This window comes from Megalobrama amblycephala, linkage group LG14 (genome assembly GCF_018812025.1).
Source record: "Megalobrama amblycephala isolate DHTTF-2021 linkage group LG14, ASM1881202v1, whole genome shotgun sequence".
NCBI classification, from domain to species: domain Eukaryota; kingdom Metazoa; phylum Chordata; class Actinopteri; order Cypriniformes; family Xenocyprididae; genus Megalobrama; species Megalobrama amblycephala.
This window is the reverse complement of record NC_063057.1, coordinates 47,241,941-47,267,755: the sequence shown is the minus strand read 5'-3', so window position 1 is coordinate 47,267,755 and position 25,815 is coordinate 47,241,941. Positions and strand designations below refer to the sequence as shown.

The window sequence follows — 25,815 nt, the reverse complement described above, 5'->3', positions numbered from 1 at the left end:
ATAGGGATGGCACACCGATACATCCGTTTTCCTTATGCACAAGCTGAACAGGCCAACATCAAAATGAATTTTCAGCAATTGCCGGTTTTCCCAATGTTAAGACAGCTGTGGTTTCATTGGTTTGGTAGTGCTGCATATTGGGATTAAGCTATTTCTCTTAGAAGGTGACCACACCACCTATTGTTAACCCTTAGACAGTGCTCCAAAATCTTCACAATTTTGGTTTGTTTTCTGGAACAGAAAGACTGTCAAGTTAAAATGCTGTTAAAATGCTAAAATACACTGTCTGCTGAAAGTCAATATTGTCAACATTTAGGAATACACTAGCATATATGTAGATGGTCTCAGAGCTAAAAGATAGGTCTTTAATAATAAAATGTGTGATAGAATTATAATCAACAAAATAAATACATTCGAATTCCATTAATCTCATTAAATCGCTTCCTTTTTAACTCTGCCCTTCAGGGACACATACCCTAGGGAGAGAGAAGTTCTTAATTATTTAGGTCTCTCCCACTTAAAATGCTGGAAATATTCCATCCACTGGCACCGGAAGACTTTGCATCCATCAGCTAAGGCACTAAGGGTAATTGATTTGTAGGTGGCAATCTTGGCCATCTGTGGCAGCATGATGATTAGTGCGGTTGTCCACACAAACGACGCAAGTAGGTGCAGGGAGGGTATAGGGAGATCTTGCAGCTGAAATCCTGAAGGGTAAGCAAAATATACACAAAAATACTCTTATTTGCTCAATTAGAGAGATGATAAATAGACAAAATGCCACTGTGCTTACTGGTTTAACAGAACAGTGCACTGATTCTTTATAATTATAATTCTTTATAATTGTTACATCGGTGAGCTCCGGTACCCTTAAGGACCAGGAGATGGCAGCTTTGTCCCTCATTGTTTCCATAGACTCTGTTATTCACAGACTTCGGCTGCGTCCGAAAACCTAGGTAGCTGTCTTGCTGCCTCGCTGTCTTATAAGAGAATGACTTGTACGGCAGCGTTTGTGCATGAAGGCACCTCACGAAACTGATTTCAGACAGACTTCTGAGGCAGCGTAACAGTTTAATGATCTACAGCAATATAGCGCAAGCTTTGGTAAGAACTAAACAAATAATTTATCACTACAGTAGTAATTTCTCGATAGAAATGATATCAAAATTTAAATATGTTGGTCAAAATCTTACATTTATACACAAACTGATAGCAAATGCAACTTTCGGACGCCATCTTTATTTTTCTAGCTCAACTGTCACAGAATGGAAAGCCAGACATCCCAACCTGCAAAAAGTCATTTCAGGGAGGAAGTCTCACACAGTCTCTATGCGCGCTCTTGCTCGCTCGCTCTAGATTCCGGGAGATTTTAACTAATTTGCGGGCATCAGGGAGCCGCTATCAATATGCGGGAGACTCCCGGAACTTCCGGGAGACTTGGGATGTCTGGAAAGCACAGGATTATGGGATATCAAAGGCAGCTAAGGATACATCTATGCTTACTTCAAAAATCGATCTGAGGAAGGTATCTCATGAGACAGGAAGTGAAGCTAACATTGGATTCGGACGTGCCTTGATGCCTTGCTACTTTGAAATGTGTCCTCAGAAGGCAGCATTTTCCAGTTTTCGGACGCAGCCATCATTTCCCAGTATCCTCTGCTCATTATTAGTTAACCTGTTTCAGCTGTGTCTTGTTTCTCATTTATTACCCTGTCTATTTAAATGCCATTTGCCCTGTATCAGTTATTAATTCTTGTCTGTTTTGGTTGATGTTTTCTCTTTGGCGTTTTGAGCAGTTCTGGTGTTTCTTGTGTTTGTTATTTCTGAGTCATAGATTCAGTAGATTCCTTGTTCTTGTCTGCCCTACATGGAGTGTATGTATGTATGGAAAGATTAAATGTGCTTGACCCCCTGCCTGGTATAGACTAGAGATGCAAAGCTCAATTCAAAAAGCTGATTCATAGGTTCGTACGTCATCATGCAATGATGTCACTATGCATTTCTTTCCTAACAACTCAGTTTCATGTTATATCAATGAAACATTCAAATAAGTCATTATTTGAATGTCTATTGCTGATTATTGCCTTTCATTCATTTAAGTTAATGGAGTTTGTGGTCACAATTTCACAGCGTGCACAAACGTGGATATGTTCTACATGTCTAACATATAGGCCTAGGCCAATAGTAAGAATAAAGCAGTTTTATAAACTCATTGATTACGCTTAACTTAAAAAATAATCTGCATGTACAACAAACCGCTGTAAAAATGTATTTACATCTCTCGAAAGAAAGGTTTTTGCAGGTTTTATTTAAAATTGTATTTAATAACAGTATAATGTCATAAGCATATTTCCAGTACGTGCCTCAGGCTTGCATTGTATCGTCAACTCACTCAATCAGACTCCTTGGTAATCCTCTGCAAACTTCTGACAGTCAGTTGGACTGGCTCATTCAGTTTATTTTGAGTCATCGGTAATCCTCGGCAAACTTCGACAGTTAGTTGAACCGGTTCATTCGGTTCTTTTTGAGTCGGACGAGCTGCTTTGACTGGGCGTCTTGCATCATCAACTCAGAACTAAAGTTCAATTACTTCATGAGAACCGGCTCAAAAGAACGATTTGTTCAAGAATCGAACATCACTATATGGACTAAGACCATGGATTATAACTATTATTAAACTGCGTTTGGATTCTCACTCATGCTGTATGCCTTCATTCCACCTCCACCAAAACATTACAATTATCCTATTTCTATGTATGTATGTATGTATGTATTTTTTTCTCTGTATTTATTATTCTGTGATGCACTTTGATTCGATTAAAGAAAGACTATAAGATTATAAGAAAACCTAATAAGCCGTTCTCAGTAAATTACACCTTACTTATACAAAACAAAGTTATCAGATTAAATAAATTGTTAATAAATAATGGTTTATTCTACCTTCATATCCATCATTAAAAGACATTTTTAATCATCCTTCGTTTACTTAGAGATGTAAAAAATTTGTCAAACATGTTCATCAGATCAGATGTCTTGCTTGATGACAAAAAAAGCACACATACAAGGTTGTTTCCCATGTCAAAAATTGTACATCTTTTTTTTTCTTCGATATTACAATGTAAAAACTTGTGTTTTTGTGTCCACACAAAGAGTATTTCATATTAAATCCTGCATAACATGTTCAAGTAAGAATGTGATATGCCAATGGACATGGGCATTGGAGTAGGTATCAAGACCTTTGAGGATTTGAGTAAATGAACATAAATCAGCCACTCGTAGACATGATGTAACCTCTACGATTGCTAGATTTCATTGAATATAATCACTGTACAGAACAACTTAAATATATATAGTCTTGGAGAAAGTAATGAATTCCCACTGTGGTGTTGACGCTGACAACAAACTCTTAAGAAGAGAGGTATTTTGGATGTTTAATTTAAAAACCATGTCACCTTAAGGTCTAAATGAAGATTACGATCTTTCTTATTTCTTCCTTTTTTTCTTTGTTAATGAACATCATTTTTGCCTGATGTGTTATGAATTATTTTTTTAGATTTATACCTTACATGTTTTTTTTTTTTGTTTGTTTGTTTTGTTTGTTTTTTGGTACTATGTTTGTGAATGGCATTTTTTCCTTATGTGTAACTGTTTCCAGTATTGTTTTTAATTATGATTTGTTGTTCAAGGTGGACTTAAACTGGAGTCTGTGGGCTGACTGTCTGATTACCTAATTATGATCATGATCACCTGAAGACTTGCAGTGTATTTATTATCGAGAGTGAGTGAAATTGTCACACTGATGAAGGCGAAGAGCCAAAACGTTTGTCAGCACGAAGTGTTTTAGTGTGCAGACCTTTTCCGTATTTTTAGTTTGATATATAGTTCACAGCACCTAATTAGCTGGGTGAGCGCAGTGAATGCTTTGATTCACTTATTAGGCAGCAATGGATTCAAAACAGATCCGAGAGAAATTTAAAAAAAAAAGAGAATTAAAAACAAATGCAAGAAAAGAAAAGTACCATGTGGGAACGTTTTAGGGATGAAGTTAACCAGGACCAATCAAGTGTTAGGTATGTGATATGTAACTGCTGTGAACCACTGTATGTATATGATAATAAACTAATAAAGCCTATATCCAGCCTTTGCTTGGGCTGAATGTATTTAATGACTTAGTTCAGTGTAATATGTTACCATATAATGATGCTTAACACTGAGAATTTGAATCACTGTAATGTGACGATCAGGGTGCAGATATATAAATCAGAGAAAATGATAGGTGCGGGTGGATGACAAATTTTTAAACGCGGATTTGGGTGATGTTTGAGGTGATCCGCACATCACTAAAAAGCACAATGTTTTGTTGTTATTGTGAGTGTACACAAATAAAAGTAGACACTTTCGAACACACAGTTTCGAATGATTTATAACACTTATCTGTATGACCAAAATCGACTATGCAAACCCAAATTATTGCTTGCAATGCAAAAAACTGTTGCCTTCACATTGTTTCCATGTATATTCAGTCCATTTGTCTCCAATTTCCTGAGATCTGATATCAGTGGAAAGAACACTTTCTCATGGCCAAAGTTTTGCAATCAGCTTCTCGGCACAAAAAAGCTGTCAATGGTGGATCGGTGAAAAGGATCAAAGTTTGCTAATGTGAAGTAGACCCCAAGCATCTTGTGTTTTTTTTTTTTTTTTTTTTTTTTGCTGATCCAAGAGTATTAACCACCTCAAATGCATCTTAATAAAAGATCACCTTTAAAGGTACACCTGGCTTTGAAAACAGTGGATTGGATTTGAATACCCGCACACATCTTATGTTGTCTCTCATTAAGCATGCTTGGCATGCTTTACCCACCCCTGGCAATCTTCAGCTGAGAGGTCTCTGCAGCCAGCATCCATTGCATCCAGGAGGGACATTTGTTCATGACACCTTCCACCTCCAGGCAACTCAATGGCGTTAAGGAAAGGCAAGTAGGGAGGAAGGAAAAGAGAAACCATTCTTGGATGGGCTGCAAACCAGTTTGTGATTGCATGCGAATTCTGTGTTTGGTCAGAGTCCAAGCAAGAGCCAGGCTAATGCTTTCCACATTCTGAAATACCAGGTTGCCCTCTACAGTTCTGGTCTGATTTTGTCTTAGTTTTGTTGCGTTGTCAGCAATGACCCATCCTACAATGGAATGATCTTGGTCTTCACTGAGGAGCTTTCATTGCATCCTTTAGAGAAACAAAATACAACACATTTGCTTTGGGACTGGTGGACTACAGATACTGTTGTACATAGCAACTGCAATGATATCCCTCATGAAATGCTTTACTTACCTGTTGGTTTGTTGAATATTCCAGTTAATGGAAGCCACAGTTGACCATCTGAGATTAGGCTGGGCTCTTTCACCAATTTTTCTCAGTGATAGACCATGGTCTACATCACTGACAGCTCTTACTCTCCTTTGAACAGCATCACACATTCATACTGTCCAACTACTCCTCTCCCTGGTCCAGCTACTCTTCTCCCTGGTCCAACCTATCTTCTCCCTGGCCCAGTTACTCTTCTACCTGGTCCAACCACTCCTCTCTATGGAAGTAAATGAATGCCAAATGTTTTTGAAATAAAAAGCTTGTTGAATTGCACTAATTGAAAAAAAAAAAAAAAAAGCATTACATTAGCTGTGCTTGCATTTAGATGCATTGTATTTTTAGGTCTTGCATTTTTATGGGCTGAAATTCAACATTGTTATCAACATCTCCCTGGTTATTTATGTCCTCTGCTTCTTAATAAGACTCTTGGCAATATGATTCTAATTATATAAGTCCAATCAGCAGTATTGCATGTCTGGCCTCATTTACATTTGCCAGCGCTTTGTCTTTCACACTGTGATACTAATTCAATGAGACGTCTAATATTTACGTTATATGTGGCCTGCAGAGTTTGGCCTCCTCTACCCTTCCAGTACATTAGAATCGCTGTGTATATGCGAGTGTGTTGTGCCTATATGATTGGGTTTGTCTCGGAGCACATGACTGATTGATCAGGGTTGCTCTATGGCACAATTGAGTTTGCTTTGTAATACAAATATGTGTTTAGTTCTGTGAGGGTGTGCTGGTGGGCTTTTCTAGACGCTGGCCCATAGCAATAGCCTGTAGCTGTTGTTAACAAGTTTCATTTCATGAAAAATTATCTTATCTTGCCTGTGAACATCTACATAAAAGGGCGGCGACGGCAGGGCAAGGCGCTTGGGTGGCGCGGGCAGGGGAAGGAGCTTGGGTGAAAGCCAAAGAACGACCTCTGGGGTGGTCTCCGGGCCTACCACAGGCTCTGGGAAGGCCTCCGGGCCTTGAGGGACGGAGGAAGCCCTTCTCCTCTTCTTCCTCCTCTTATGAGGGTGAGGCGGTGGCTCTGTGCCTACCACCTCTATAGGCACCGAAGCGAACTCACAGGCTGGAGCGGGCTCTGAAGCGGACTCACGGGCTGAAGCGGACTCACAGGCTGGAGCGGGCTCACGGGCTGGAGCGGACTCACGGGCCGGAGCGGGCTCTGGAGCGGACTCATGGGCCAGAGCGGACTCCCGGGCTTTCCTCTTTCTCCTTACCCTGTGCCTCCCAGTGGGATCTTGGAGACCACGGTCTTGACTCATAGAGGGAAAGTCTCTACGGTAGGGTTCTGGTTGACCAGGTATTGCCCACTGGCTTCTATGGCCGAGATATTTGACAAAGCCCCAAAAATCCAAAATCTGAAGCCCCTGCAACTCCCATTGAGACAGAGGGTCATCGAGGCATTTATTAAAGATCTCCTTTAGCGCATCATCATTATATTTTAGCCCCACCACCATAGTCCAAAATGCCTGGGCAAAGCCTCCTACCTCCATTCCCTCTTGATGCAGAGCAGTCAGCGACCGAAGTCGAGCCATCCGCTCCCTTGCAGTGGCTGGAGGAAGAAACCTGAAGCTCATGCTGCTGGATCTAGTGTTGATGGTGTTTTCTGTTACGGATGGCACAAAGACAAGAAGATAAGATCCAAGTGCAGCTTTTAATGGGGTAATCCAGAAACGTAATCCACAAAAATCCACATACAAAATACAAGGAAAACATAAAGAAAACCAAAACGGAGAAGACCAGAAACATCCATGAAAACACCATAACAAAAGCAGAAACAAACCGGGTATAAATAGACAGACACTAATGATGAAACACAAAACAGCTGGGTGCAATGAAACGGGATAATGAGTCCAGGAAGTGTGTTATGGGAATTGTTGTCAAAAGTGTGGTGAGATGTAGTCCGTGTTGGAGTGCCCTCTGGTGGCTAACTAGGGCACTCCAACTGGTGATCATGACATATAGTTTGTCTAGATATGCATGATGAAGGTCATGGGACCGAAATGTAGCAACTAATAAAGATTTTTTTGATACTTTTGCGAGCACTGACAGTGTGCGGGACTTTCTTTTGTTTTTGAATTATATTTCTGTCAGCTGGCCACCATAATACTGCCTTGTTGACTCAACTAACATTTTGGTAATTGTAGGGCACTGTACTGTTTAATTTGTTTACGTACATGTTTACAGATTGGGTGGGAGCCAGGAATTCACAATTATTTAGGCAGCACTTCCAATCAACCTTTTAAACTCTGTGTGACATAGAAAGGCATGCCACATGGAGCCATCTCTTGCAGCAGTGATATTCAATCTGAAAAAGAGAGGATAATAATAACCTTATCAAATTGCTCAGTAATCAATTAGTCTCTCTCTCTCTCTCTCTCTCTCTCTCTCTCTCTCTCTCTCTCTCTCTCTCAAATTAAATTAAATATAATTCAATTCAATTCAAATGAGCTTTATTGGCATGACAAATTTTACATTGTATTGCCAAAGCATTTATATGAGCAGGAAAAATAAAAATTAACAAGGTAAAACGAAATTGTGTGATGAACAATAATGTATGTGTATGTATTTTGAGTGGTGTGTGTTTGCATATGCGTGTGTGCACAAGAGTTTGTGTGAGTTCACATGTTTGTGTGTGTGTGTGTGTGTTGCACAGCTGGTTAAACTTAGAAATGAAAGTTCATCTGCTGCCTTAAAAATGTGAGTTAACTCTAAACAAAAATTAACTAAACTTGAAGATAACCTTTGTTTCAACTCACAAATAATCAAGACAATGCATTACTTTAAGTTTAATTTTTAACTTAAAGCAATGAGTTGTCTTGACTATTTTTGAAACAAAGGTTATCTTCAAATTGTGCTAACTCACATTTTTAAGGCAGCAGGTGAACTTTCATTTCTAAGCTACGAAGCCAGAGTTTTCCCTATCCGATCTTTTTTTTCCCTCGTCTCAAGAAATATCTGCGTACACACGAAACCACTGAAACCGTCTCAAAATGATGTAGTATACATGCCAGATCAGTATGTGGCGCTGTAATTCTGCCACAGGGATACACTAAAAATGGAGCATAAGACTTGGAGCATGCGCATAAACCTTGCGCGCTGTATACAAACTTTAGTAAAGCTTAGTAATAAAGCTTTATTTTAGTAAAGCTAATAGGCTCAGTAGCTTCTGTGGCACGAACACAAGCATGTAGTCCACAATTGTTGTTGTTGTTTTGTGCTGTTAGCGGTGTCTGACTAGGGTCGACACGTGGGGTGAGGACATCATTGTTTCACAAAATATACGGATTGGCTGTACACGCGGAAACACAAGGGCATTGTTTTCAGATTTATCCACTCTGGGACCCGGTTTCAAAAAATATCGGATTCACGTTCTGAAAACGCTGAATCCGTCTGGACGAAACACCTATCCGATACAAAATTTTTGCGTATACACCTATCCGCGTATCCGTGTGGACGAGCCCTGAGTTTAACCAGCTGAAAATGTTTTACAGTGCAGGCACAAATAAGCTTAACAAGATAATGAGTAAACAAGGGGGTGTGGTCCAATGAGTGTCCATGGTAACTAACAAGGGAACAGAGTGGCAGGGAAACATGAGGTGAGCACAAAAAGGGAACACAGGCAGGAATCGTGTCAATAGTTAACTCAAAAATGAAAATTTTGTCATTAATTACCCTCATGTTGTTCCAAACCCGCAAGACTTTCATTCATCTTTGGAGCACGAATTAAGGTCTTTTTGATGAAATCTGAGAGCATTCTGTCCCTCCGTTGACAGCTACTTCATTACCACTTTGACACTTCAAAATAAAGAGATCGTTAAACTAATTTATATGAATTGAGCGGTTTAATCCAAATTTTATGAAGAGACACGATCCCTTTATATGATGAACAATTTGAATTTAGGCTTAAGGATTTATACTTCTGCATCGGACCTACACTGTAGCCTGAAAAACCATAGCATTGGTTTTCTTTTATACTTCTGTGTCATTGTCCGTGTTGATGTGCAATTACTAATAAGAAGCAGCAGCAGTGATGGCGGCAAATAGACAGTGACTTTTGTTGCCGCTTGAGTCATTAAACATAGTTATATCTCAAGCAGAAAAGCTTATGAGCATTAAGGCACTAAGAAACCTCATAAGCGCACCTCATAAGCAGAGTGATAAATAATTGACCAGTAAGGTTTTGACTCTTGTTCATTTTATAAACATTATAGCCAGAAAGTTAGGATTAACCTAGAAGGACCTGAAATCCTGGGGTTGAATCCATTTCCAGACTGTAACCTTACATATGTGTGAAGAGAGAACCAGCCTGTCACAGCCCAGAGAGAGATCAGAAGGGGGCGCAACACAGACAGGGCATCATTTGTGTACTCTGTGTATTTTATTGCTTTTCAAGTAGAATATACCTAAATAAAGTACATTGCACATACAGATCTACATTTTGAGGTAAACATCATAACACAGTTTGTTTTATATAAGTTAGGAGCTATAAATAAGATTAAAGTGTGAGATTTAGCCTAAATTACGTAAGTCAAAAGCATGCAGCTCTGAAAGCGCGAGCACAGTGCATCACACGCACATAAGTTATTGACTGACAGCTTACAGCTTGTTCAGCTATTTTTTGTGCTTAGCTTTGAGAAAAAATAAAGTTAATCAAGTATACAAGTATATCCGGTGTGTGAGGTCTGAATGCACTCTGACGCCGGAAGTGATCTCTCGCACTCATTGAAGTATACGCGCGAGAGATAACTTCCGGCATCAGAGCGCGTTTTCAGACCTCACACACCGGATGCTCAAGGCAGTTGGACATAGTGGTGTATTACAGGTAAAAAATTATATAAATACTGTTCGGTTTCTCGCACAAACCAACCGTTTCGTGTCTTAGGACATCAGTGTGTCGTCACGAGCCACAGGGTTTAATTTGGATTTGTCTGTGCATGTTTTTTTTTACTCTCATAGATTATGTTCCCATTGACACGCATTATACGACTGACAGACTGACAGAAATCATCATTTGTGTTCTACTGAAGAAACAAAGTCACCTACATCTTGGATGCCCTGGAGGTAAGCAGATAAACATCACATTTTCATTTTTGGGTGAACTATCCCTTTAACAGCATTTAACAAACATCAACCAACAATGCATGCCAACACAAATCTGCTACTTGGTGGAATATGTAGATGGCTGCATGTGCAGCTGTGGTTTGTGTGTGTGTTCACATGCATAATAGTCCCTTTACAAAACTTGCTGTTGAAAATTAATAGCAAACAAATCAACTTCCTATAAATAATTGCCAGAGATTTGCAGCTCTTCACCTGTATTGAACCAGCAGTAAACCTTTGGCAACAACAAACAGTTTGCAGCTACTAAAAACCTTCGGTGGATGTTATAGCAAAGCTGTGGTGATGATTGACAATCCACAAGTCTAAAGAAAACATTACAATTACATTGCCTGAAATGTTAAAAATATATGTGGTGAAAAATGTACATGCAGAATTCATAGAGGAACCATCTGTTGTACAAAGCCCCTATGGGATGCAGTGATGGGGAAAAATTAGATGAGATTGCTGTTGAGATGATTGCGGTAATTCACAAAAGTTTTGCGATACCCCAAGAAAACGTTGCGTTCTCTCACTCAAGGTTTGTGTTCTGTGAGCAAACTCAAAACTGGTTGTGGAAATAATATAAAATTGGAGTAAAAAATATATATTCAATGTTTTTGGGGAAGTTTTTCAGAGAAAAATAATACTTTTGTGAAAGTATGCCAACGTTTTTCGAACAAACTCAAGTTGCTCAGGGAGCAAGGAAACGCAACGTTTCTCGGATGAACGTTAATGTTATGCAAGCAAACGCAAAAGCATTGAAATATAATTTTTTCTTCCATCTGACATTTTTCCAATTAATATATCCTGCTGTTTTGAATAGTTCATCAAAACACTTTTTTTCTTTTTTGTTTAAAGGTAAAGGGTCCCACTCACAGTAGCTCTTCACAGTACAGTAGTAGAGAGTTAAATTCGGAAGTGTTTATCAACTTTGACCCTAGCCTATCCACTCAGTGAAATGTTACCCACAAAGATAATAAGGCTGTGGCCTCTCTGCTAATGAAATAGGCACTTGCGATGGTGAACACATCCTCTTCATTACCTCAAAAACTCTTGTTGATGAGTCAGTCAAGGTCAGATCTCAAATTTTCAATCAGGAGTAGAAATATGGACTGAATATAACACTTCCTGGCTGTCCCAAATACCTGTGGTAAAGACCAAGAGCTTTATTGTTTTGTTGGTTGTGTGTATGTATATGCATAACAAAAATGCATTCCAGCTATAATGAAACTCTAAAGGGATAGTTCAAGTCACACTTTTAGGCTTTGGGCTGTTAAAGTGGCAGGCATTACATCAGTTAACAACAAGAAATACCTAGCAAGCAATTAGCCCAAAAGCAGCAGGCCTCAAGGCTGTGAGTGATCCACTTCAAATTTTTATGCTCTTCCCTTGCTAACTTTCCTCTATCTTGTGGACTTGGATGTACGTCATTGCTTACATTGCACAAGTGCCCACTTCTGGTGGAGTTCTTTTTTTTTCTTAGACAAACATTGAAAAGAGCATGAAGGTTGAGTTAAAATCTAGATTTTTATTGTGTAATTATGAAAAATGTTAATTATGACATTGATTAAATGTTAAATAAGAATGTATTATTATATGTATTACTCATTTCTTTACTAGAATATTCTGCCACTAGGTCTTACAAAGACTCCATTGCATCCTAACAGACGTACTCATCATTTACTGTACAAATTTAAGGATTACTTCATGTATGTGAGGCACTGTTTATAAATATCTATATAATTCATCAGAACTGGTCATTTTATAATGCCTTTAATTTTCTCTGCGAACGATAAAACGGACGAACGGTAATGCTTTGCAAGCAAATGCAAAAGCATCTGGCATTTTTCCCATTGTATATCCTGCTGTGTTGAATAGTTCACAAGAGGGATTTGCAAAAACACTATTTTTTTTGTAAGGGTCCCACTCACAGTAGCTCTTCATGGTACTACTGACAGTTAAAACTGACAGTTTTTTTATACTGTTGTACAAAACAATATGTTTCACACAACTCAGTATTTTTGTGACAAATGTTGATGTCAGATTCCATTCCATGAAAGATTGTACGAGAACTACAAACTCATAATTCCCAATTCAACAGCAAAGTTCAAAGTTAAAACACTATACTTACAAAACCAACTGGACTTTTGATCTTAATCTTTATTTGATTAATGAATCAATAACACAAGAGTCACAAACTGATCATGCAAATACATTATACCATTAAACATTTTTAACATGAATATTAAACAGTCACTCTGATGACATGAACCAGGTCAAAATTTTAAATCTAAAGTTATATTAACTTTTGTCTTTTTGTACTTGCAAAATACTTTTTAACAATGATGACAATAAAATCATTTATAATAATATTTTTATTAATTAGTTAATAAAAAAATGAATTATAAAGCGCCCCAATTATGGCATTTGAAAGGTTCCTATTTTTGTTTTGGAAGTCCCCAACAACAGGTTTAAAAGCATGCAAGGTCAAAAAACACTTTAATCTGCATTTATTTTTACCTTATTTGCTCAACGACTCCCAAACGATTCGCTCAGCGATTCATTTTGCCGAACCCCTCATTTGCATTACGCTAATCTGCGGTGATTGGTCAGATGACTTCTGCTGGTTAAAGCGGAGTAAGATTTGCGAAGCTCCCTCTACAGTTTCCTTTAGTGAATCACACTGTCGTAAATACTCCAAGCGCAGCTCTGGACTACAACGCTCACCAGCGCAGTAGTTTTGCAAATACAGTACACTCGATGGAGGTGGGTAATTTTCAAAATTGTCTTATAAAGTCATAATATATACATTGTTTTTGAATTACCGTAAAGCATTTTGTCATTCTCGCGTGAACATGAGGCGAGATTGTGTCGGGTCGGTGCAGCTTAACTTGCAAGTGCTGTATTCTGGTGTCAATTAACCATCGTAAGGACTTAGAAAACTTTTTATGAAGGTAAAAAAAGTTACTTAGTTCTGCTTTAACACGGAGTACAGTATACAATGTTTGCATCACTTACATTATTTTTAGAACAGAGTACCATCATTATAATACAAAGACTCAGAGAGGAAATAAGTTGTTTTGTGTTTATGTTAGCGAACCTAGCCCACAGCTCGGTGGTAAACACACAAACAGTCATGGTATATGCGTTAGCCCGACGTAGAAACGTATTGATAAAGCACTGCAGTTGTACACCAACCTATTGCTCTATTCTTCATCATAACTCCAAGTAATAACCCTGACAGCAACATAGTGTCGGGCCAGATCCAGCCCACATCTGGTCCGCGTGTAAACCACATGTACCAGATGTGGGCCGGATCTGGGCCACACTATTTTGCTGTCTGGGAACAATGAAAAACTTTTGACGCATTTCTAGACAATTGCGAGCGAACACATATTGCTGTTAGCTGGTTAGCCGGAGACCTACAAGCTGCGCAGAGCATACACAACACACACAAGCTATTTGTGCATGCTACAGAGAATGTGGTGACTCTGGCTCGAAATTTGGACGCGGAGACGTCACTGGCATGTTCGGACTGAACCATATAAGGCTTTCAGTCCAGTAACGTTATTCTACTTAGGCCATTGACCTGAAACCGTATGGATGTTAGACACTGGATTTGAGTCCTTGCCAATTGCATATTTGTCTAGAAGATTTTTATTTATTTTTTTACGTGGAGGACATATAAACTTGTGCTGTTTCAGTTGGATTGCACATCAGAACAGGTGAGTCATTTTGTTTAGGGACAGTTTTATATCTTGACCCCTTAACTTAATTATCTTAATTAGGTAATTAAGTTAATTTAAATTATTTTCTCTGTGAGAATTATAATTACATTCCTTCCTACAAAACAGTCAGCCTTTCAAACGTGGCAACAATTATTAATCGTACTTACAGGTTGTGATTCGGAGGAGGAAGAAGCTGGTCCAGATAAACTGGGTACTGACCCATCTTTCAATAACAACTGGGCCGGTTGTTATTGACTGATGGGTCAGTACCCAGTTTACCTAGCGAATCCCTCATTGAACGCATTTAGGTTGAAGAAGCAGTTGTCAGTAAAATGACGGGAACACAGCACAAGTTTCGGGTTTCAAGTTTTCCCTGGTGTCTGCGTGTGCAATAAGTGGGCGGGCAATATGCTAATGTTTTGTTGTGATGTCACAACGAAACGGCTTGGGATTCGTTTAACAAACGACTCGTTTAATTGACTCTTACTTTTGAGAGACTATAACTTAATATACGGTGCACTTTCAGATTTAAAACTATGCAGGATGATTTCATTCACTTAAGTCCCGGGTATAGTTCACTTTCCGCGCCCGGACGCATCACGCGCGCAGTCAAGTCCGCGCGTCTTTCAAAGTATACTACACCACGGATGTGCGCGGATGACCGCGTTCATCACATGCGCAGTACAGCTTTTTTCTATGCTCTACCTGACATCGGAGAGCAGCACTGAGTCGTGTCATCAACGTGACATTCACTGGGCATGATCGGCGAAGAAAAGAAGTGCATCCTTTCCCATATTTCCCCTCCATGAATTTGCCGCCCTAAACACGTCTTTGTACTCTTTAAACATGAATTGTACAAATGTGGTTACTTTCTAATCTCTTCGCACAATCGCTCGTCAAGTTCGCTGTCCATTGTCGTGTTTTTCTCTTTTCAAGCGTGTTGTTTTTAAAACGGTCTTTTCACACTCTTCTTTGACGGCTGAACACTGTGCTCAATACTGTGGGTATTGCCACCTAGTGGACTCTTCTATACTGCTTGCGCATGCACTGTTGCACGCGGACTGTCCACGCGGTCTCGAAATTTGGCCTGCACGCGGCCAGGGTGTGTGGCCGGCCGCGAAAATTACATCATGCGGACGCTGCACGAACACGGACGGCCGAAGTATACCCGGGGATTTAGAGCTATGTTACACACTACAAGAAAGGTACTTTTAAAAAATCCATAATAGGGGCACTTTAAATAATTAAATCAAAATAAAATAAATTACTGCGACTGTCATAAAAGTGGTACACAAGAATGGGACAAAAGATTTTCAGGCACCTGGCCACAGAAATAAAATGTTACCATATTTTGAATATGAACCAGGAACAAAATAAAATAAAACAATACAAAACACACAAAAACAAACAGAAAATAAAACAATGCAGAACATTATTTTAGAATCTTCTACTTTTCTGGATACAGAATAGGCTCCTGCAGTTCAATGTCCTTGGACACCTGTTTATCATTCTGTACTTTCCTGGTAATCTGTGTGATGGCCACCCATAACAGGATATAGCTTAATACCTGCAGACAGCTAATCAGACCCAGAAACAGGAACCTGATGGGGATCACATTACATTTTAGTATGCATTACTTGGAATACATAAAATAGTCCTGCCAGATTTGCTCACCTAAAAGTCTCAGTGTCATACATTCTGCAAGCACCTCTTCCACCACATTTCTTGTGACCCCATTTCACACAGGTAGAGTCAATAAGAGCACCAAAGTAAATGGGAGCAGGAATACCACCTTTAAAGGAGTGGGGGAAAAAAATGCTGTGTCAGACCTTAATGTGAATATCATTTGTGAATTATTTTACACTATAGCAACTCCAACTGTGAACTTACCCAAAACTCTTAAAACTAACAGTAGCATGCCCACTGAAAGAGACTTCAGCTCAGGATCCACAATCCTGCAAGAACATATTCTCATATTAAATATTTCATACAAATTTCTTATGTGTATACATACCACTGTGGAATAGTTGTGATTAATCACTGCAAGATATGTTGTAAAGAAATTAAACAGAACCTCAATGATATGATGAAGAAGGGAACAGTGCCCATACAGTACACAAAGAAGGCGAGAGACTGCAGTGCCAGATAGATATAGAACATTGTAGTACAGCTGCTCTCTCTTGAACACTGTCCAAGCACTGCAGAGGAGTTCCCAGCACTGGACACATGTACAGTTGTGGAATGTCTAACAAACACACACACACACACACACACACACACACAAAAAGAAACTCAAAAACATGTAATAATGAATTGAGGTCAGGAGATAAAGGTAGTTGTTCACCATATTCCATCCTGTGCCACGAGTGGAATTGCAGCCTGCGTGACAAGGAGAGATGTAGGTCACTCCATTCTGTCCACACACTGGATCCCATTGGAAGTCAGAACACCCACATCCGGCATTGCAAGAAGTGAGTAAATCACTGTTTATATTCGGAACTTCTACAGATCTGCCGCATAAACAATAGATTATATTATATTACATATTTCTATGACCCTACATAGGACAAGCTGTTTGTTAAATGAATAGATTGAATTTGATGGATAATGTATAGTTTCCATGCTACAATAAGATTTATACAAAGAGTATGTATAAAGAGATGGAGATGAAAGTACCCTTGATAGGGCACTGTGACCCCAGCGACATCTATATTTTCACAGCTAAGAGCAAAGTAAGGGATGGTAAGAAACAATGCGGAAATAGCAGTGAAAAATGACATTCTTGCAGATCCTAGAAGATCCAGTTTAAACCTCTTCATTATCCACCCACTCAGGAACATACCCAGAGCCACTGGTGGAATAGATGTCAGTCCTACAGAAATATATAAGCACAGCCATTTTAAACAGCCAGAAAATAAAAAAAAGAAGAAAAAAAGACAGTAATCATGGCAGTTGTCACCTATGAGAAAGTTGGTATTGGTTGGACTTTGTCCAAACTGCTGTTCCAAATACTTTGGCGTATATGTTATGAATATGGCAAAGGCGTTGAATGACACTACATTGGAAACCAGGTACAGGAGATAGATCTTGTTGGTGAGCAGATGCTTCAAAGATGGCCCAAAATCTAGAAAAGCAAAAATAAGCAACAGTTTAGAACAATCTCTTTTATTTTACAATTTTTTACATGGTCGTAGTAGACCAAAATAACACTATAATTGATAATAATATCCTCCATTAATTTCCTGCACACTCATTTTTCCAAACCTGTATTATTTTGATCTTTGTTACATAAAAGTTGATTTTTCTGGAGAATCTCTAATTAAAAGAGACTGAATCTCCATAAGAACACACACACTCAAACAAACAAACATCATACTACCATAAAAATAAAGCGGTTCATACGATTCTTGCCTATACAACTCATTATTCAGTGCCTAATTAGATTTAAATAGACCTAACCATTGTGATCGGTGTAAGGTTGCCATACCTTTAGTTATCTCTGTAATGCTGGGTGTGTGTTTGTGTTGGTTTGAGGGGTGGTCTTGCTCAGAGGTTTGGTGGTTTTCAGGTAGAGCTCTTGGCAGGAACCAGAGAGGCAAAGCAGCAAGGAGAGTCAACAGCCCAGAAACCACATAACCCAACCACCAGGCCCCAACCCAGCGAGAGTCCTGAGGGGTGATGGTGATGGTCTCTGATAATGAGAAGAAAGGGAGAGAAATAAATATTATATTATATATATATACATACATACATACATATATATATATATATATATATATATATATATATATATATATATATATATATATATATATATATATATATACTGTGTGTGTGTGTATTTACATATATGTATACACACGTGTGTGTGTGCGTGCATGCATGTGTGTGTTTGTGTTACACCTCCACCAGCCTCACCACCTCATTTTGCTATTTGCCCACTTTATGTATTCTATCACGCCTGCTATCAAGGACGGCATTTATATTCACCACAGACACTCAATTTCTGATCTCTGATAATAACAAATGGACCTCTCTGCTCTTAGTAGAGTTACTTACCTCCTGTCCATCTCAGCTTTCCTTCATCGAAAGACTATCTTCATCTGTTCTCCATATGTGTGGTTCCCATATTGCCTGTCCTGAAATCCCATCTGTTCTTTTTCTGTTAGCATAATTACCTGTTCACTATCCATAACCTAAAAAGAGGTTCCTGCACTTGGGTTCACCATCAGACTTTGTGTATTGTCTGCCTAAAAGAAGATCCAGGTACTAAACCCAGTGGTGTACTCAACCACAGTGAGCAACCAGATCTTTGTCCCTGCCATCTCTGTTATTGAGATCAACCATCCTTCCTTCCGTTCTGCCCAGTGAGGTCTTCCCTGAGTCTTTTTTCCTGACCATAGAGGCCACACATGGGCTTTTCTCCCAGGTAACAGGAGTCTCCATTGAACCTTTTGTTCTGGCCACAAAGACCGACCCAAATCCTCCTTCACTACTCCACCAGCTCCTCCATGGTATTTCCATCCATCAACTCCTCAGGGGTCCCTTCTTTCACTGGCTCCCTCTTGGTCACTCTTCCTCTTGTTTTACCTTGTTACCTCTGTCCATTGGTTCTGCCAGGCTCTAGAAGCTAGTTCCTCCAGCTTCACCATGGCCTCATATGTTGGGCTCCCCTAATTCCGTTTCTCCTGATTATCTCCTGATAGTCCTGTTTTCCCCTGGGCTACCAAAGCATCCCCTGAAGCAGTGGCATCCGCTGCAGCATCAGAGATCCCTGTGGCCCCACCTACACAGCTGGCTCCCTATGGTGGGTTTCCTTGTTCCATCAGCTTCACCTCATCTTTGACATGACCAAATCTTCTTAAAGGTGTCCTAGAACCCTTTTTCACAAGATGTAACATAAGACTAAGGTGTCCCCTGAATGTGTCTATGAAGTTTCAGCTCAAAATACCCCATAGATTTTGTATTACTCCATTTTTTAACTGCCTATTTTGGGGCATAATTAAAAATGCGCCGATTCTGTGCGTGTCCCCTTTAAATGCTCGCGCTCCCCGCCCCCAATCTCGCAACTCTATAATACATTGCATAAACAAAGTTCAGACAGCTAACATAACCCTCAAAATGGATCTTTACAAAGTGTTCGTCATGCAGCATATCAGATCATGTAAGTATGGTATTTATTTGGATGTTTACATTTGATTCTGAATGAGTTTAAAAGTAGCCTGTGCTGCGGCTAACGAGGCTAAAGCTAACATTACACACTGTTGGAGAGATTTATAAAGAATGAAGTTGTGTTTATGAATTATACAGACTGCAAGTGTTCAATAATGAAAATAAAGACATGGCTCTGGTCTCCGTGAATACAGTAAGAAACGATGGTAACTTTAACCACATTTAACAGTACATTAGCAACATGCTAACGAAACATTTAGAAAGACAATTTACAAATATCACTAAAAATATCTTGATATCATGGATCATGTCAGTTATTATTGCTCCATCTGCCATTTTTCACTATTGTCCTTGCTTGCTTACCTAGTCTGTTGATTCAGCTGTGCAGATCCAGACGTTAATACTGGCTTGTCTAATGCCTTAAACATCGGCTGGCATATGCAAAATTTGGGGGCGTACATATTAATGATCCCGACTGTTGCGTCACAGTCTGTGTTATGTTGAGATTCGCCTGTTCTTCAGAGGTCTTTTGCACAAATCAAATTTACATAAGGAGGAAACAATGGTATTGAGACTCACTGTATGTCATTTCCATGTACAGAACTCTAATTATTTAACTATGCCAATGTAAATTCAATTTTCAATTCTAGGGCACCTTTAAGTCTTCTAATCCGTTGGCTCTTCTGTGGTCTTCCACTCCTGGGTCACTTGCTCCACTGGCCTTTCCTGAGCATCCTGCTCTGCTGGCTTCCCCAAATATCCCCAGCCTAAGACCTTACTGACCCTCTGACCCCACCCTAGTCTATTGCCATATTCATATACCATAGTATTTGCATGGTACCTCAAGGTACTTCAAAGAGGAAGTACTGTACTTTCATGTTAAATGTCAAAACAAAGGAAAGATGCACTTCTTATTGGTACTTTTTTATATTGATCTCTAAGGTATAACAATTTTAACTCACCTTGATTTACCAAGCCAATGTCCACATAAAGACTAGCACACAGAGATCCAAGTGTGTAACCGAAAATTGGCCCGATCACTCCGAGTGTGTGCAGGCAACCTACAGAAAAGAAAAAAATGGACTGAATCACATGAAGGACACATGTACTTTTGTTTGAGATAAAAAAAAAAACACAATCATTTTCTCACCTATGTAAAAAGCAGAGTTTTCTGGAAGTGCATAATCATCTATGAATGACATTCCCAAAGGGCCGATGCTGGCTTCCCCGATGCCACGAATAATGTTTCCCAACAGCACAATCACCCATGTGGGCGAGCTTTCCTCTTCCCCTTTTTGGCACCCTATACAACCCATATAGAGTGCTCTGTTGTGTATTTTACTGCATTTTACAATTTAAATATTCACATGCTTTTCTACATATACCATGCATTACCAGAAACAAGCTGCTGAACAGTAGTCTGGGTGTCAGATGAGCATGTGGATATCAATGTGAAGTTATCAGCATCATTAGTGTGGGCGGCAGCTGTATCAAACTTGTACCTGTCAGAAACAAACAGACACATTAATAGTAAAACCATTTAAAATACAGATCTTCAAGAATGCCGATCTTTATGAGGTGGATTTTCATTTAATATTTTACTATGAATAATTATGAGTATTATGTGATGGCCATCCATCAGTTAATTCAATATTACATTAAAAATTAAACTGATAGATACAATGGCTTGAAAACATATTTTATATCAACAAATCTCTTAAAATATCAGATAAGGAAAATATACCTTTAACTTGATGCTTGGACTAAATTAAATTTGTCATTGAATTAGACCTTTTATTGAAAATGTTATAAAAGTTTTTCAAAATCATATGAAAATGAACATGAATACAAGAGAAAAACATTTTCTGAACTAAGACTAAGATTTTTTCTGTTCTTCATTGTGGACACACTCTTATTTTTCATTGTCTTATGAACATTACTCACCGGCCCATAATGAAGTGAGGTAAAGCCATTAACAGTGTCCCTATTCCCATCAGCAGGACACCTGCTCCAATGATCTTGGGCCTGTGAAACTTAGCGCCAAAGTAGCTTACCACAGTAATGACCAACAGATTACCTTCAAGCAAATGTGACTTTATTTAACAAGTTCTATGTTGTTTCATAGCATACCATCAATCAACTGTCCCATTTGTAAAGTATGAACAGTAATTCAGTCACATTACAGAATCAGTGGTGTGACTCACTGGTATAAGTACTCATCTAATGGGTGAACCTCTGCCCTCATTTCTCACTGCAGCTCTACACATCTCAACTCACCCATTTCAAAACTGCCATCAATGATACCAACAGTAGAACTTGGGATTTCAAACCGCCTCTCAATCTGAGTGATGGTGCTTTTGGTGTAAGCCCCCGTCAGGGATTTGGAGAAATAACAGAAGGCAAGTACGCCAATAAAGATCTTTCAAAGGAAGAAAAGAGATTAAGTCAGAAGATTTTACCCGTTACCTTTTGTTGCTGTTGTTGTTGTTTTGAACACTTGTTGCTCAATTAAACTTGCATATGGTCAAAGACAATGTTTCTTGCCTTCAGACTTGGGGAGCAGCATTCGGCCTGAGACGTTTTCTGTTTATTACTCTCTGAATTACTCCATTGGTCTGGGCACAAATAACTCATCTGGGCTGCCCTCCACTGTCATGGTGAACTGTGGGCTAGTGGAAGAGGTAAACAAATAAAAAAACTAAATTAAGACAAACTGCAAAGTTGAAAAATGGAAACCATAAGTATAATATAATAAGTATATAAAACCATAAATATAATTAACATTTATGAAACAAATAAAATAAATTCTAGTAATAAATTGTTGACACACTAAACAATTTTCCCTTTCAGCCCATTTGTTAATAATTTAGCATATTGCTGGGACAATGCAGTTCATTAGAATATTTCAACATTATATATAATTTTTCAACGATTTAATTACATTTTTTATTACTTTTGAACAATCAACAATTTTAATACTATGTTGAAATACAGTTGAGAACCACTGCTTAATGTCAAACTTATGTTCGATCCTAATGTTAGTGTCTTTTAAATAAAAAAATTGTTTCAATCCACTTCTATCACGTCAGAGATGATCCAAGGCAAAATACATTGTAATCGAATGCAAACAAACATTAATATATTATTAATTCACAATTAATAAACACTCACATGTCCAGATGTGTCTTAGAGAGGAGGCAGTTGAATATGCAGTTGAAATATGGCCAAAAGCAGGATCTCTGAGTGTCTTTATATTCACCTACAAGACAGTTTTACTAACCTTTAACTTGCCCTAAGTGTTCCTTTAACCAGTTAGCGTCCCACTGTTCCGCCCGCTGCACAGATACCTTTCAAAAGGCAAATTTTACAGGAATGCTAAGGGGTTAACCCTATATTGTAGATCATACAAAAACTATCACATTTACATGCAGCAGGTTTTTAAACAAGTTTTTGACATGTTGATGCCTTTTTGAAAGAGCAAAAATTAAAATCACCTTTTTTCACCAAACTGATAAACAACTGAGTTGAGTTGAGTGGCCTGGAGTCATTTCATCCTCCTGACTGTGCAAGAAACAACCACAACTCAGACTCTTCTTATAGAGATAACACTTGCTCTGTTATTCCATCCTGCTGACTACGCCACAAATGTTAGATCGTCTCTCAATGTTGCCTCTCCACTCCAAAAATTTTAGATCCAACCTCGGACAGCAGAAATTTTTTAAAACCTGTGAACAGCAAGTCTTGTCTGGGACCCAAAACAGCAGAAAGCAGGAGGTGAAGTGATGGTTATATGAGCAGGGTTTAATGAATAATCTTAGTTGCTTATGTTTCAATGCTCTGACAAGTACAAATCCAACAAGTGTTATTGTATAAAAGGAAAATATTACTGCTTCACAACATCATCCTACTGGAAATTTCCTACTTCCCACTTCTGAAGTCAGGATCACTAACTTGTTCAAGTGCTTTGATAAAAGTATGCCTTTAAACAATGAATTATATTTAACTTTTTTTGTAGTTTTCACAATTTAACTTTCAGGGACATGCACAGACATTTTGGGGGGCAGGGGCTCAAGTAGAAAAAAGGGCACTTATAATTATTTATTTAAAAAAATAATAAACCCTTGAATATATTAAGACAACTCTGACTTCCTTACCAATTTATTTTAATTCCCTCACACTCACGCAATTGTTTTATTCTTGATTTCTACAAAATAATCAGTTCACACAGAGACCATGTTCTTCTTTAGTATTGACTAGGTTTATCACAAGAGCAGACAACAGCAAAGGAAATTATACCATAATGTGCATGTTTTCTACTACTATTTTCAAGAAGCTATATATTTAGAATAAATGACCGCACCAAGAAGAGGGACATAGTTTCACTAATAATTTGTTTATTTTACACAAATCAATAAATCATTTAATTCTTTTGGTGTTATTGGAATACTTCTTTCATGTAGTGGACAATTGTAAGATTTTGGTCCATTTTTGCTTCCATTTCTTTCACTCTAATGGAAAGAAAACTTAACCCTAACCCTACACATTTAGATGGTGTTTGTTTTAAGCCTACTACCATCCGTCTGTTTGCATCTGTAGATTTCTTCTAAATTAAGCAAAACAAGCTAATCTGCATATTTAAACATATCAAGAGTTTCTTCCCCTGAAATGTTATAAATACATTATATATTATAACAAGAAGGCGTATCTTTTTGTATCTTTGTGGGGTTTTCCATTAAACTTTTGTTTTATTCTAAACTAAGTATATTTTCTGTCCCCTAGCCCTAAATATAACCCCATCCCTGAACCTAACCCCACAGAAGATTTGCATTTTGCAAATTAATACTATTTCTTCTTTTATATCCTCAGGGGGACATTTGGACCACACAATGTACATTAAACCTGTACACACAATTTATCAACATGAGGAAATGTCTCTGGTTATGCATGTGACTTCCTGTCGCTGAGATGAAAGGAATGAAACACTAAGGCGAAACTCCTTTCTCTGATCTATCTGGAAGCCTGTGAAGGTGCACATTTCCCATTGTGCCTTTTACAAATTAAATATCTATATATGCGAATAATGACATATAATGATACAGTGGTACATCTGATCGTGATTGCAGATTGCAGTCCTGGGGCCGTATTCACAAAACATCTTAAGGCTAAATGTAGCTCCTAACTTGTCTATTTAGGAGAAACTCTTAAAAACAATGGGCGTGTCAGTCTTAATTTTAGGAGTCCTAAATTTTGCTCTAAAAGTATTTCACAAAGCATTTTAGCGCTAAAACTAGCTCTTAAGTCTGTGAAACATTAGGAGTAGTCAAGAGGACTCCTAAATCACTAAGAGCAAATCACAAACAATCCTAATCCACCCAAAGACACTGTACACCATTGAGGCAATAGAGGATAGAGCCTTAGGTGCTGAGCCTTTTCTTCATAAATGCAATACATTTTGATTTATAGATTTGAATCTACAATGAGACGCTAAAAAAACTTTGACAAATAAATAAATATTATCTGATTACCTGTGCCAGTGGTTTTCATGAGTTCACACTTACAAATGACTGACTAGAGTAAAAAAAATATATATATATAATAAGCATATTTGGTGTGCTGTCCAAGGGGATCGAGGGCTCAGAGCTTGAAATTTAGCTCAAACCCAAAGTTCTCTACATATCCCCAGCCGAGTGAGGAGCGGGTTGGCGGAGGGATGCAGAAAACCGTCAAAGTAACTATAGGCGAGTCAAAGTAACTATAGGCGAGTCGGCTCGTCTGTATATATTCCTCCTCTCGAGCTGATTAGAAAGACCGTTTGAATGTGTTTCTCCCAAACTTTGTTAATAAAACATAATTTGTCGCTTGAATTCTGCATTCTCTTGAGATGCAGACATCCAAGAGGTGGACAATTAACTGTATATACTAGTTTAATTAGTGACACTTAGCCTACATTTTAAAACCTTTATGGCAAGAATGGCAACATTTTTTTTGACTATGGCAACATTTTTATTAAAAAAATATTTATTTGAATAGGGCAACATTTGTATTTTAAAACCTTTATTTTAATATGGAAACATGACACCTCATTCTACAATATTTCTATGATTAAATCGCTGACTCCCCATCAGCCAATCACTGTGTGTTTACTCCATAGCAACGAGGTCAACCCCGCCCTTACTCTTAGCTTAAGACTTCAGTCTATTCCTTAGTAAAAGTTTGTCTCAGCAGCTTTGTGAATAGGTTTTAAGAGAAAACTCTTAGCTAAGAACTTTTACTGCTATTTAGGAGAACTCTTAGTGGTAAGATAAAATGTTTTGTGAATACAGCCCCAGATTTATAGACCTTTTCACGAGTTCACCTACCCATTTGGTTTTGATAGTTAATGGTAAACAAATTTGGCTGGCTGTCTTCGAAGGTGGTTTGAACCCGAGGCTTTGCT

General features: G+C 38.4%; 1 pseudogene; it reads right to left on the bottom strand.

The window, feature by feature from the left end:
* Window positions 1-13,357: 13,357 nt before the first annotated feature.
* LOC125245926 lies at window positions 13,358-24,605 on the bottom strand (annotated as a pseudogene).
* Between the last annotated feature and the right edge of the window lie 1,210 nt (window positions 24,606-25,815).